This window comes from Camelus bactrianus, chromosome 26, assembly GCF_048773025.1.
Source record: "Camelus bactrianus isolate YW-2024 breed Bactrian camel chromosome 26, ASM4877302v1, whole genome shotgun sequence".
NCBI lineage: Eukaryota > Metazoa > Chordata > Mammalia > Artiodactyla > Camelidae > Camelus > Camelus bactrianus.
The window spans coordinates 2,814,557-2,828,232 of NC_133564.1; the positions used below are offsets into that span (position 1 = coordinate 2,814,557).

A 13,676-nucleotide genomic window follows, 5' to 3' on the forward strand; every position below is an offset into this window, starting at 1 on the left:
AGGCACGGAGAGAGTAAGTAAGTTGGCCAAGGTCACAGAGCTAGTAAGTGGCAGAGCTGGTATTTAAACCCTGGCTGTCTGGTTTTGAGGCTCCCAGGGATGGGCTTTGGGTGTTTATAGGTATCTGCATCCCTGGATCTCTGTACCTCTGTGCATCAGTTTGCCCAATAAGGACAGGGAAAGGAGAGTTACACAGGTGCTCACAGTCGTGTCTCAGCCACTGTCCACGAAGAGTGCACCGTGATTAGCCTTAATTGTTTTCCAGGCAGTAGATCTGTTGGTATAACAGAAATTTAGTCCATTGAGTTAATCTAGAAACCCTTCCTGCTCTGCTTCTGTCCATGGTTGCCATGTTACTGCCTGCCCGTGGTTAGGCCATGGAGGAGAAACTGTACTCATGGTTGAACTCTGATATTTCAGTCTGGTTCATAGTTTCACATATTCTGTTACATTAATAAGTTAAGTTTCTGGTTTTCTTGCATCAGTGTCTCGTGAGTTTGGTTAATGTGAAACCAGTCCATGGGAGCCCAGGGGTGCTGACGGTATAATTTCTGAGCATGTTGTGGCACTTCTACACATGCAGTCCTGACTGGAGGATGTCCGCCTTCCTCACTGATTTCTCCCAAGAGCAGGGTCCTATCCCATCCCTGGATGTGACGCTGGGAGCTCTCTGAGTAGGCCAGTCAGCGGCCAAGTCCACCAATCAGAAAATGATGAAGTACCCGGAAGTGGGTTTAATAGAAGAAAAGGGCTTCCAGGTAGTCCGATGGGCTGTTCGAGTCCATTTGGTGAAAAGTTGTTCACTGTCTGTGGTTGAGCTGATTCTTTGCTGTTGAAAAGTCTGGATTAGATGAAGGTATTTTAAAAAGCAGAAAGGAGTGATTTCAGGTGGTACGTCCACACCGGTGAGAAGTGATGGATGACCGCCTGTGTGAGGCATAGACAGAGTCTTACAAACTTCAGAAAACAGCTTTAAAAGCTCTGTCATCTGAGTGCACTTCATAAGGGGTCCAGGCCACCACTGGTAATGCTGAGAGGGCAAATAACTGATGATGGCATAAAGGACACGGAGGCATCAAAAAGTCTCAATCATGTTCCCTTTTTAAAGAATGTGGCACAGTGTAATATATTTGAGCTGGTTTTTCACTGAACAATTTTTCATGTTTTCTGTGTCTCCCATCTCCTGAAGTTTCCACGCAGCTGCATGTCCCCTCGCTTCAGCTCTGTCAGCACTTGTCCTGGGCTGACGTGGTGTCACGGGGAGCAGGACGGTCAGCGTCCCCGGCTCCTCCGAGCTCCGTCTCCTCATCCCCAGTGCTGGGCTTCTCATCCGTGTCTACTTAGAAAGGTTGCTGAGAACCACATGTGATGGTTGTCAGGGGTGATTTGTAGTTGTCCCTGTGTTTGACATATAGTCAGTATTTGATAGAAACACATGTTTTTTATTATAGTTCTGGCTTCTACATTGCAGTGGTTTTTAGTCTGCATTTTTTTATAACTTTTTTCTTATTTTTAAATAAGCACTTTTTTTTTGGGGGGGGGAATTACTGGGGATTGAAGCCAGCACATTGTGCATGGTAAGCAAGTGCTCTACAACTGAGTAATACCCACCCTCCTTGTCTGCACTTAAAAATAAATATTGCAATACACAAAATAGCTCTTAAACACCATCATGGGACCTATTTTCTGTATAGACAATTGAATACATATGTTATTTCAATAAGAATAAATTTTGGGACATGCCTTTCTGAATCTGTTTACTTGTATAAAAACAATCATAGCTAGTGATAAACACGAGTCTTGGATACAGCACTTCTTATGGTCTGCTTTGACATCATGGGAAATTACATTCTACAGAGAAGGCAAATTGTGTCTCATTGATATTTGGATGATTTAGCAGATGATCAAATCTTTCAAATTTGACAGTTTTGTATTTTAAACTAACTGCAAAGTTATCTTCTAGAAGTTGGAATTCCTAAGCTTGTGAAGTGCTCAGTAATTCAGTGTGTATGTGTTTGTGTCTGTGTGAACGTGTTTGTGTGTGATTTCAGGAAGGTAGAAATAAGTTCCATGTAGCCCTCTGATACCTTCCTCCTCCAGTTCAAGATGTAGGCATATATTTACACAAGTAAATTGAAATTCTTTAGTCATTTGATATATTGGTGGGAATACGAGGTTCTCACACTTGTTTCAGAAGGGTTGGGGAGCATCAGGTTTGAAAACAGGAGGGGAAAGAGGCCGGGAGGCACTTCACACTCTGTGCAGGATTTGAGGAACAGTAGCTTTTCTTTTTTCTTCTAAAGCAAACTGGCACTGAATTGTAACATACTATGACTCAGAATTGCTTTTCTGATAAGATACAAGTGCCTCAGAGTTTTCAAGGCAACATGAATGATGAAATCCGTTTTAGGAGTTATCTTTAAAGTAGTGTTAATTTTCAAGTAAAAGGCTATAGCCTGTTCTTTCTTCGAAGGGTAAAAGACGTTCTCATTGATCCAAGTGCATGATCAATGTGCTTAGTTTCTTTGGGTTTTTTTTCTTTTTTTTTAAGTGCTTGTTTCATTGTGGTTCGAATGAATGTTTAAAATTTCTGAATTTTGTTCTTTAGAACATGCTGATTTATCAGAACTGTTAAAAACCTGATTGATCTTTCGTCTTTGTTTGGAGGGGCACCCTTTTGATTACTGTTGTCTGTTAAAGAGGGAAATTCTTCCTCTAGCCTGCAGATCATTAAGTGAATGGTTTGCAGTGTGCCTTTAAAATTCTTTGAATGCTTTGAGCATGCTTGTCTAGTGAATTTTGAATTGACTCATAGAAATGACTTTGCTTTGATTCTGTGGATTTCCTCCTCTCCGCAAGAATTTGAATTCTCTGTTGCATTTTGTATACGTGTTCTTAACAAGGGAAGAAATTTTACATTTTTTACAAAGGTGGGTTTTCCTATCCCCTCTGAATGCCTTCTATAATTGATACAACAAAAATCTGTTATTGCAGTGCTTAATTATTTCATAAACTAATTTTTGGCTTAATCAGAAGCAATGAGAAAGAGTGATAATAAAAAATATGAAAACCTTCCTTCCTTTGAAGAATAGAAATCAGGTGGTCAGGCTCACGCATGTTTTGTGCTTGACACACTTACTTTCATGTCATTGTGTATCATGATTCGGAGATGGATTTGCTTCAGGTTTTATAGATTTTTTTTTAACATTTTTGTTGAATTCTTTCTCCAGGCTGATGTTTCCTGTTGGGTTTGTGGAAAGCGTAGAAGGGAAACAAATTCTTTCTTTTAATTTCAGGAGGCCTGAGTTGCTGATGAGAAAAGAGTTGAGGGTTGGCTGAGGAAAAGTGTGACACTCCCACTCCTCCCAGCTGAAACTGATGAACAATGAAATCAATTAAGTGTATCAGTATTTGACCAATAGAATTCAGCGAGCCCAAACTGGCAAGTTATGCCCAATGGAAAGTACTGAATTCACCTGCAGAATTAGGTACTTTGCCAATTAGAAGCAGCTTAGAGCAAACAGAAAAATTAGTTCATAGGATGAGATATAAAAGAATGTAATATCTTCTATTTCTGAAACTTTTCTTAAGTTGTGTAGAGCTAAAATTAAGTTTCAAGCGCCAGGAGTTAAGAGTCTGGGTGGTTCTGTGGGATCGTTATTCAGGGATGTGTCTAGATCATGCTAGAGTGTCTGAAGCTGACAGGAATAGACCCAGAGCTAGGATTTGTTATCCTAGGGTGTCCTCCATAATGGTTCCATAATGGTTACATGTGGGAGCCCAAGATTAGGTTAACAAATTGTAACAGACCCCAGCCGCCTGTCAATGTTAAGAAGAAAAATGTGTGCTTAGTAACTGCTTTGCAAGCAGGAGCCTGTGCATCCTCACTCTTGTCTCCTTGCCTTAAAAAGCAGAGACAATGCTTTGCTTGCATAGTTGATGCTTTAGATAGCACTCTGCTCATTTCAAAGCAAGGACCCAGGCCCTCAGCTATAAAAGCTGGGCTTGTGTGCTTTTAGATAGTCTATTATCCCCAATACAATGACCTGGCTGGTCTCGTGGTCTGCTTTGTAATTCACATATCTAAAGAATGTATCTTATTCCCCTCACCCCATGACTTCCCTAAAGATACACTAAGCCTTTGTACTCATTGTGGATTCTACAATCTCTGTCTCCTCCCGTCTTTCCTCAAGTTCCTACTTACTATCACACAACTGTTAATGACTTTTTCCTTTCGTTATACACAGTAAATATAGGAGCATTTAAGAGGCTCGTGGAGTTGGCTCCCTACTCCTTCTCTTTTTCTGGACTTTTCCCACAGAGTCTTGAATAATCATTCCGTGTCGGTACGACTTCTGCCAGCCATAACCCACAGTTCCAGGTGAGAATGATGCAGGCTTTATCTCTCCTACCCAAGGGAGAGAGAGAAGAAAATTGAGATCTGCTCCCTTTTGGTCCCTTCCTTCCCCAGGGCCACTCCAGTTCACCTGCAGCCTTCTGGCCTCTGCTGTCAGGGCCTCTGTCCCAGGACTGACTGCAGCCATTTTTTCCCTTGCCAACATTTCCTTTGCCTTTCAGAAGTTGGTCTCTTCTCTGCAATTCAAACCTGGCAGATGTGATGGTGGTCAGCGTGCTGGTGGGCAGTCACCTGGGGACTCCCAGGAGCCATGCTGATTCTCCTGAGTCTCTCATTCGGGGTTACAGAACTGTCGAGCACCGGAGGAAGCCCATTCACGTGAGGGCAGTGCAGCATTGCATCACTTTCATTTTATTTTTGAAATTTCAGTGGAGAAATTATTTGTAGCAAACTGTTCCAGTTTTTTGGATGACTGCTTTCCTCACCACCATTTCCTTGTTGGATGTGGTGCTTGTTTTAAGAACCAGGTTTCTTCTGTGGTTATTTCTAGCAGGTGGGCTTGCCGAATCCTTGATCTGCATTTGAAGCAGAATGCTTCATCTTGATGTCAAACAGATTTTCTTCATTCTGAATATTTCGTATACACTCAGCAACTGTTTCAAGTGAACTGCTCTTGTCCAATTTCGGTTAACTCACATTTGCTGATCTCCTGCTTTCATGCTGAGGGCAGTTTCTTCTTCCTGTAATAAAAGTTAGCAATTTGCATCTACTATGGGGAGGAACTGGCCCGAGGTGCTTTTGTTCTTAACAGTTTTAATACAATTCACCCATTAAAATTTACACCGGTTTTTACTCTATGCCAAGAATTGTGCATCCCAGTCAATCTTAGAATATTTTCATCCTCCTAACAGGAAACCCTGTATGTATAAGCACTCATTCCCATTTTCCCCATCCACCCCCAGCCCCAGGGAGCCACTCTTCTCTCTCTGTGGATTTGCCTGTGCTGTACATTTCATGTAAATCGAGTCAATTCATGTAAATGGAACCGTCTATTGTGACTGACTTCTTTCACACTGAATAACGTTTTCAATGTTTGTCCACTTTGTTGCCTGGGTCAGTACTCCATGTTTTGCTATTGCTGAATAATATTCCACTGTATGGCTGGGCCCCTCTGTTTACCCATTCATCAGGTGATAGGCATTTTGGTTGTTTCTTCTTTTTGGCTGTGATGAATAATGGCACCTTGATCATTCCTGTAGGAGTTTTTATGTGGACATTTGTTTTCAGTTCTCTTACGTGTGTGCCCACAGAGCAGAATTGCTGGGTCATTCAGAAACCAAATGTTCAACTCTCTGAAGTCCTGCCAGGCTGTTTTCCAAAGTAGCCACGCTGTGTTACATCTCACCAGCAAGGGCTGCTATCTCTGATTCCTGTGTGTCCTCATTAGTTCTTGTTATTCTTTTTTTAAATATAACCTAATGTAGCGAGTATGAAGCGGATTCTCCTAGTGGTTTTGACATGATTTCCCTTACAGCTAATGATTTTGAACATCGTTTCATTGTGCTTATTGGCCATTTGTATATTTTCATTGAAAAATACCGTTTCGGATCCTTTATTCTTTTTTTAATTTAGTTGTCTTTTTTGTTGAATTGTAGGAGCTCTGTTTATTTGGAGATACAAATTCCTAATCAGATAAATTATTTGAAAATATTTTCTCCTGAGTGTTGTTTTTTCACTTTCTGGATGGTGTCCTTTGAAGCGAATTTTTAAATTTGATGAACTCAAATTTATCTCTGTTTTCTTTTTTCCTTGTTCTTTTGGGACAATATTTAAAATCTGAAGTATTTGATTTAAAATTTACATATAAAATATCTTAATTCTTAGGACCGTCCTAGGAGACGGGTGCTGTTGTTGTCCCCAGTCTATGGATAGGTGGCTGAGATGCAGAAAATTTCACTGACTTATGAGTGTCAAAGCTACCAAGTGCTGTGGGAGTTCAGAGCCTCATGATTGTCCCCAGCATCTATGCTCCTCACCACCATGCTCCACTACTGCCTGGAATCGTTAATGAAAAAGTCTTTCCTTTTTTGGTTTCTTGTTTGTTTGTTTTCTCATTGGGAACCTCATCTCCTCATTTTCCTTTCGGATATCAGTCTAGGTTTATTTTAGGTCTCATGTATGCAGAAGCATTGCTATCAGTTAACTTCTTTATTACTCACTCTCCGGTGATCATTGTTGCTATTTGACCTAATCAAGTCATGCTTAAGTCTTTCCTGCTCATGACACTGAAAAGAGTCATGACTTACAGAATGCTCAGAGAAGAAAATAATTGATTGATTTTATTTTGCTACCCAATCAAACCAATCAAATAAAATCCCCGGTGTTGACACAGTCGGTAAGCCATCCAGAATAGGGTCACTGACTTCCTTGTGTTTCATTTGTTTGGTCACAGTGTCTTGATAGTGACTTGCTGTCCAGCAGTTTTGTGAGGATACGGTGTTCGTGAATCATTGTAAGGACAGAATTTTGACAACAGACTGTATTGGTCATTTCACGAGGGAAAAGATAATATAGAAATACTGCTCAGATCTATTTTAAAATTAAGTTTAGAATGTTGAGAAGAGTTCAAGAAACCATACAAAGATCTTTTTCACTTATTTTAGATCTATCTTAGGCACATTATGATTACATAGCAGAGTAACTTATCAACTAGATTTGACAAGAGGGGTGTATTATTGATTATTTGTTTTAGTTGAAATATTCTACCTGGGAAAAAGTAATCAGTGCCCATAAATGAACAAATATGTTTGTATTTCTATGTAACATGGGAGCAGACTTCCTATGTTTCTATATAATATATATGACTGTGTGTTTTAATCTGTCTGTCAGTGTATTTACAGTTTTTCAGCAATGTTCTAACTTTAGAATTCTTCTAAGAAAATCACCCCCAATTATAGCACAGTTTGTACTGTGTATCCTGTCTTATGCATGGGATTCCACTGTCTCCTCAGTGAGGAATTTCCTCCCCTGCTGAGGTAGTAGCAGAGTTAAAGGAACTGTGATTTCTAGGCCTTTGCTCTCCATGTGTTTGCATTTGGCTGTCAATCGCGATTTTCCCTTTCTTGAATTTTCATTGTTCAATTAGAATTTTTGAAAATAAGTGTTAATATGTTGTATTTGTCTCCCTAGAAACTTGATGTGTTTGTGCTTTTCAGTTTTCAATTTCTTAAAAATGTAAATGCACTCTTGTTTTTAAGTAGTCCTTTTTCACTAGATATTTGTTTACCTCTTTATAGTTAAAATACTTTTTTTCCAATGAATGAATCGATGTGCATGTTTTAAAAGATACCTTACTTTTTATTTTCCTTATTATAACAATTATATTCATTCTAGAGAAATTAGAAAATTAGGATAAACACAGTAATAACTTAAAAATGGCCTCTAATCTCACCTAGAGATACAGTTGTAAAGTTTCAAATTGAGAATTACAAGTCCTCTCATGTTGTTCTTCTTTTTCAAGATCGTTTTGGTTACTGAGACCCTCGAATTCCCATATGAATTATAACAGCAGCTAATCAGTTTTTGCAGAGGAGCCCACTGGGATTGTGATCGAGACCACGTAGAATATACGGATCACTCTGGGGAGCACTGCCTTTCCAAGAGCACTGTCTTCTGATCCAGGAATGTACGTGGCGTGTCTGTCCAGGTATTTAGGCCTTCTTTAATTTTTTTACAGCAATGCTTTGAGTTTACAGAATATTATTTTACTTTTTTTCTTTGCCTTTATACTGAGGACAAGTGTGCAAGGTACCGGGATGAGAAGTGTATTTTAGCCCCGCCCCTTGCTGCCAACATGGTCGCTGCAATTTTGCTTTGCCTTGTGTACAATCTTGCACAAAATAGGACCTCAGTAAATCTCTCTTGAATGAATGATTATATGATTGAAGGATGATGCTTGAGAGTCCTTGTGATGATTTTTTCCTCCAGCCTTTCCCCAATTCTTAACTATGCCCTTTCTCTTCCTAAACTCCAGCCTGGTTTTCAGCCTGCCTGTGACATTGATTTTCCCTGTCTGTAGACTCTTCCTTTCACTGGTTCACGATAATGTTACATGTGGGCTGTGGAAACTTGCTAGATGTCAAGAAAGAGCAAATCCATTGCATGCTAGTATTTTTACAGTGTGGTATTTTTTATCGATTGAAATTAAATCAGGCTGACCCACTGAGCACTCCCGTGAGCTCTTTGCACTTTCCTACATCTGATACTGCTCTGGTTGCTACATGTGCCCTTCCCCCAGCCTTGGTTTTTGGGTTGAGTAAGTCATCATCAGTGGAGCCCTCTCTTTAAAAGATGAAGAGAACATTGGCTCCTTCTCCCTGGTTGGGGACTTGGATGAGATGAGATACCAGATAAAGAATGGAGCTTCACCTCATTCTGACACCCGATCTTTCCGTTCCTATCTCCAGAGGAAAAGAGTACAATTCAACAGTATAAAGATTGATTGTGAGCTAATGAGATAGACAAGACAATCAATCATTTATTAAATATCCTTTCATGCCAGAAACAAATGTATTATACACACAAAAATCAGAAAAAGCATGATAATATCGTGCTTACAGACGTGTGTCCGAGTTCGAGTCCTGCTCTGGAGTGACCAGTCCTGTGAGATGGAGAACTGGTAGGTCGGCTTAGGCTCTCCAGGACTGGTTTTCTGTCCTGCAGAGATGGGGCTCGCTAGGCTTCCCTCCCCCGTAGAGGTGCTGTGGTGTGTAACTGTCACCCGTGCACAACTGCTCGTTCCTCGTAAGTGCAGGATAGCATAAATTTTGCGGTGATGGCTTTATGACCGCCCCGTGTAGACTCTCAGTGCTCCAAAGGGATGCCTTGTGGTTTGGAGATGGGATTCTCATTTCTGTAAATACCCAAGGATTGTGGTATTGGGCCCTGCTGATTTGAATCTATTCTTTAGAAAGTACATATTGTAGATATATTTTTCAAGCATGTGTGGTTTTTTTCTTTTATTATTTATAGTTCTACCCTCTCATCTCTTGGTGTGACTTTTCATGGAATCCAGGAAACAGTCCTAAGCTACCTGCCTCTTCACTCTTCTCCGTGGTGGTTTTCTTCCCTGACTAGAAGAGGGTTTTGCACAGGAAATTTTATTTGTCCCCCATTTCCTGGAGTCTCTCTTTCGGTCTGCCCATTTCTCACCTGTTCATCTGTCCATTTATCTACCCACTCATTCTTCTGACTTGTTCCAAAAAGCATTTCAGGCAGCTTACAGAAGAACAGATACAAAATAAACAAGTTAGATAATGGGGCCAAGTTCAAACTGTGAGGTTAGGAGGCGAGCCTGTGTGATGGCTGCAGCCGTGAGACACACGCCTCTGCCCTGTGACTTATAAGATCGACAGCAAGAGTGTACCTGATGCTCCCAGCAGACACAGGCTAACAGGGTTTGTGGGAGATGCTCACTGGCTGTGAAATAAATAAGTGGCTCAGGAGAAGCCCAACCTTTCCAGCTACAAAGGCTTAGGAGAATATTTTGAGTGTCTTCCAAAATCAGGGTATTGCATTGTTTCTTTTGTCAGAGTTCTACGTATAGTTGATTACATTCTATACCTGGAAATTTCTCCAGAACTTCTTACCAAGTGAGTGCCATTGCTCGGGAATGGGGTGGTTCTGCTCATTGACGGGGGTTGGCCAGAAACCGAAAATGACATCTTCAAAGGAGCCTGGGATTTGTCAGTTATGTTTTGTCAGTGCTGTAGATTTCAGGAAATGCTTTCACACTTTCTCTCCATCTGAGGCGGCAGCGTGCTCTCTTAGCAGCATCAGGAGCTCAGAGCCACGGGATGTTGGGGGCTGACTGCAATGCCGTCAAGACAGCCAAGCTAGTCACTGCAGGCGTGGTCCTTTCACATAGTGCATTTCATGCTCTATAGTAGAAGGTTTCAACAGGGAGTTAATTAACTGAGTTAATTAACATTTAATAAATATGAAGCTTTGATGAAAAGACTGTTATAGGCAGAATATAAGTTGTGAACACTTTGAAAACGGTTTCATTACAGAAATTTCAGTAGGGAAAATTTAGTTTATCTTATTTATGCCTCTCTTTTAAAGTAACAAAGAAACAAGGCAGAAAAGGCAGAGAATGATTTCTGTTATTCCTCTCGGCTTGCAGGTGCCCTCACATCCAGTGGCATCCATCCAGACACCAACACTGACACTGGCCATGCTCAGAACTGCCTCAGCCCTGAAGACACAAGTGACAAATAGAAGGGGATCGTGCCCTGTTACAGCAAGTGCTTTCACTTTGTGGGTCCTTATGTAACTGCGCAGTGTTAATCAGGATCGCCCGTTCTACAGTGTGTGGCGCTGCTGCGGTGTCTCCTAGTTATTGGTTTCTGTAAGTACTCGTGTATTATTCTCCAATGTGTGTTACTACACATCTAAAAATGCTTTTTTCAGATGAAAAATAATGTATATTTAATATAATAAGTCTGAAAAAAGGGACAAAAGAGGCTATCCAGGTCCCACTACTCAGAAATAATAATGAACACTTTAACATCTACTTTCTGTTCTTTTCATCAGTGTGTATCAGCTCTGTCATAAAAACCAGTGAGCACTCTGTGCCTGTTTACTGTGTGGAGACCTCCATTTTCCATTCGGCTTATTACATGTTTTTCTTCAATATTCTATCTCCCCTGGCATGATTTTTAATGACCAGTATAGCATTATGTCTTGTGGAGGCATCGTCCATTTTACTTCGAGCTTAAATAAACTTTTAAATTCCAAGTGTACTTAACTGAAATACTGAAAAGAGAACTGTGGTGGTACCGAAAGGCCCCTAAATCCCTTCCCATTATTTCCTGAGAGTAAAAGCTGTTGAAAATTTGGTGTATATATTTCATGACCTTTATGCCGATGACATATATATATACCCATACATACATACATACATACATACATATGAGAAATCTATGTATATGTGTGTATATATGCTTTTTTGAAAAATAAGGCCATACTATATGTTTTCTGCAGCTCGCTTTATTCACTCAGGGGTATATCATAGACGTCCTCCAACTCCAGACTCACCCGGTCCTTTCAGATAGACTGGAGGGGTCTCCTGATGTGCAGATGTGTTCTCTTGTGCAAGGACACCTTTGGTGGAAGAGTGCTGTGGACAAGGCCCTGGGTCACGGGGAAACGGTGGCCCCCTCAGTGCCCACAGCTCACCGTGATTTACCGCATCATTGTCTTGATGGTGGATACTTAAGTTTTCTCCATTTTCCACTGTCAGAAAAGATGTTTGACTGGCATTTTTCTTTAACAGACATTCCTGTGATCTTGTATGAGCATGCCTTTAGTTAAGTCTTCTGGAAATTTAGTCCCTGGATGTGACATTTATATTCATCACAGGCTACTTTCAAGTGACTAGAAATTCCTTCTACAGTGTGGAATGAAAAATGTAGAATTACTTATGTAACAAATTCTCTATCGCTGGATATGATTTCACTTCAGCTTTTCTTCCCACCAGTGTAAACAGTACATCTATTTGAACTGATTTTTTTTCTAAATGACACGATTCCTAGAAGTGGGGTTGAATCAGTGTGTACACACGTTTTTCAGAGTTTACATATCCATTGACATGTCATCCTCCAAAAAGGTCCCTCACAGTTTTTTCTCCCACAGATGGACACTAGCTACAATATATTTTAAAAATATTTACCAATAAGATGAGCAAAAGTGCTTTTTCATTGTTTTAGTTTGCATTTGATGATCAGTGAGATATTGAGCATTTTTCACTGATTAGCCTTCTGACTTTTGAAAAGTGAATGATCCATTTTGTCCTTTGCACAAATTTAAGTGAGGAAGCTTCTTTTTGCTTTGTGACAGCTCTTTGTATGTTATGAACATTAATCTCTTGTCTTCATCAACATATATCATGTAGTTTTTCCTTGTCACTTCTTTCGTTTCATTTTGTTCAGTAGGTTTAATTTTGTTGTGGCTCAAAATATTCTTAAGATAGTAAATGTCTTCCTTTTGGGTTTTATCTTTGTTATTATTCTTAGAAATACTTTCTTATAATGGTATAAATATCTTATGTAGGTTTATTTAATGTCTAAGATGGAGATGATAATAGTACTTGTTATAGTGAGGAGAAGTTGAATTAATGTGAGCAAAGAGTTGTATTTGCTGTTATTAGTATTTTAATATTTAAACCACTATCTGTAATTTTTTTTGTGGTCATTATGACAGGAATAGAATTTGTTCTTTCCAGGTGATTCTCTGATTGTCCAAGGACAATTATTGAATTCATAATTTGCTCTTTGATTTGAAATCCCACATGCACAAAATACTTATGTACACTAGAGTCTCTTTTTGAGCTCATGCTATATTTCTGTCAATCTTACTTCCTTACTCCAGCGCCATATCTTACATATTGTAAAAATTAATTATTATCTGACAGTGCAATTTTTTTTTGTTCTTTTCTGCCATCCCAAAATTTCTTGGCTATTATTATGACTTTATTATTCCTGAAGAATTCTAAAATATTTGGTTCAAGTTAAAAAAAAGTCAGATAAGAGTATTCATCGGATTTTTATTAAGTTTTGAATTATTTTTAGGAGAACTTCCATGTTTACAAAACTGTTTTCCTCCATGCAATATGTTGATGTCTCTACATTCACACCTCTTACTTTACTCCTCAGTAGAATCCAGTAGTTTTCTCCATGTAGAACATGGGCTTTAATTGTGAGTTTATTCCAGATTATTGTTGATGTCTTTGTTAATTCTGTAAGTGAGAATTTTTTGCTATTATATTTTGTAACTGTTAAAACTGACACCTAGGAAGGCAGATTCGGTTTGTAAATACTCACTTTGTAACAAATCATTTAAAATTGTAAATATTAAGTAATTGTTCTAGGATCCTTTCTTTTGTGTTTTTAAAAATTTGTTTCCAATATTATCAAAATGGTCATAGCTAAGAAGTATAGGTGTGGAGACAGATGGAGAGAGGTAGTGTGGCTCATGTACAAACTCTGAGCAGTTTCATGGCTGCCTTTAGGCTGGAGAAGCCGCAGAAGAGCCCAGGTTAGACCAGGGATGGCTTCGTATGCACTGGAAAGCCAGCTTTCCTGCCTTTGTGGAGAAGCCTGTTGGGCGTGACAGGTAGATGATCAAGGTCCGATGGAGGTCATTGGCTGCACAGAGCGCTGTGACTGTGAGAACTGGCGACCATTACCATGGGAAATGCTTGGCGCCAGGAACACTGCAGGGGAGCTAGGCAGCCTGTGTGTTAAGGATTTTCCAGTCC

At 39.8% G+C, this 13,676-nt stretch overlaps 1 protein-coding gene across 6 annotated transcripts in view; it reads left to right on the plus strand.

The window, feature by feature from the left end:
- The window catches only part of LOC141575153 (uncharacterized), a 195,240-nt gene that overhangs the window by 152,944 nt on the left and 28,620 nt on the right, over positions 1-13,676 (plus strand). For all 6 annotated transcript variants that reach the window (XM_074353754.1, XM_074353755.1, XM_074353758.1 and 3 more), the window contains 2 exons: positions 7,878-8,063; positions 10,542-10,766. The gene's annotated coding sequence lies outside the window, so the exon portion shown is untranslated. The remainder of the gene's footprint in view (positions 1-7,877; positions 8,064-10,541; positions 10,767-13,676) is intronic.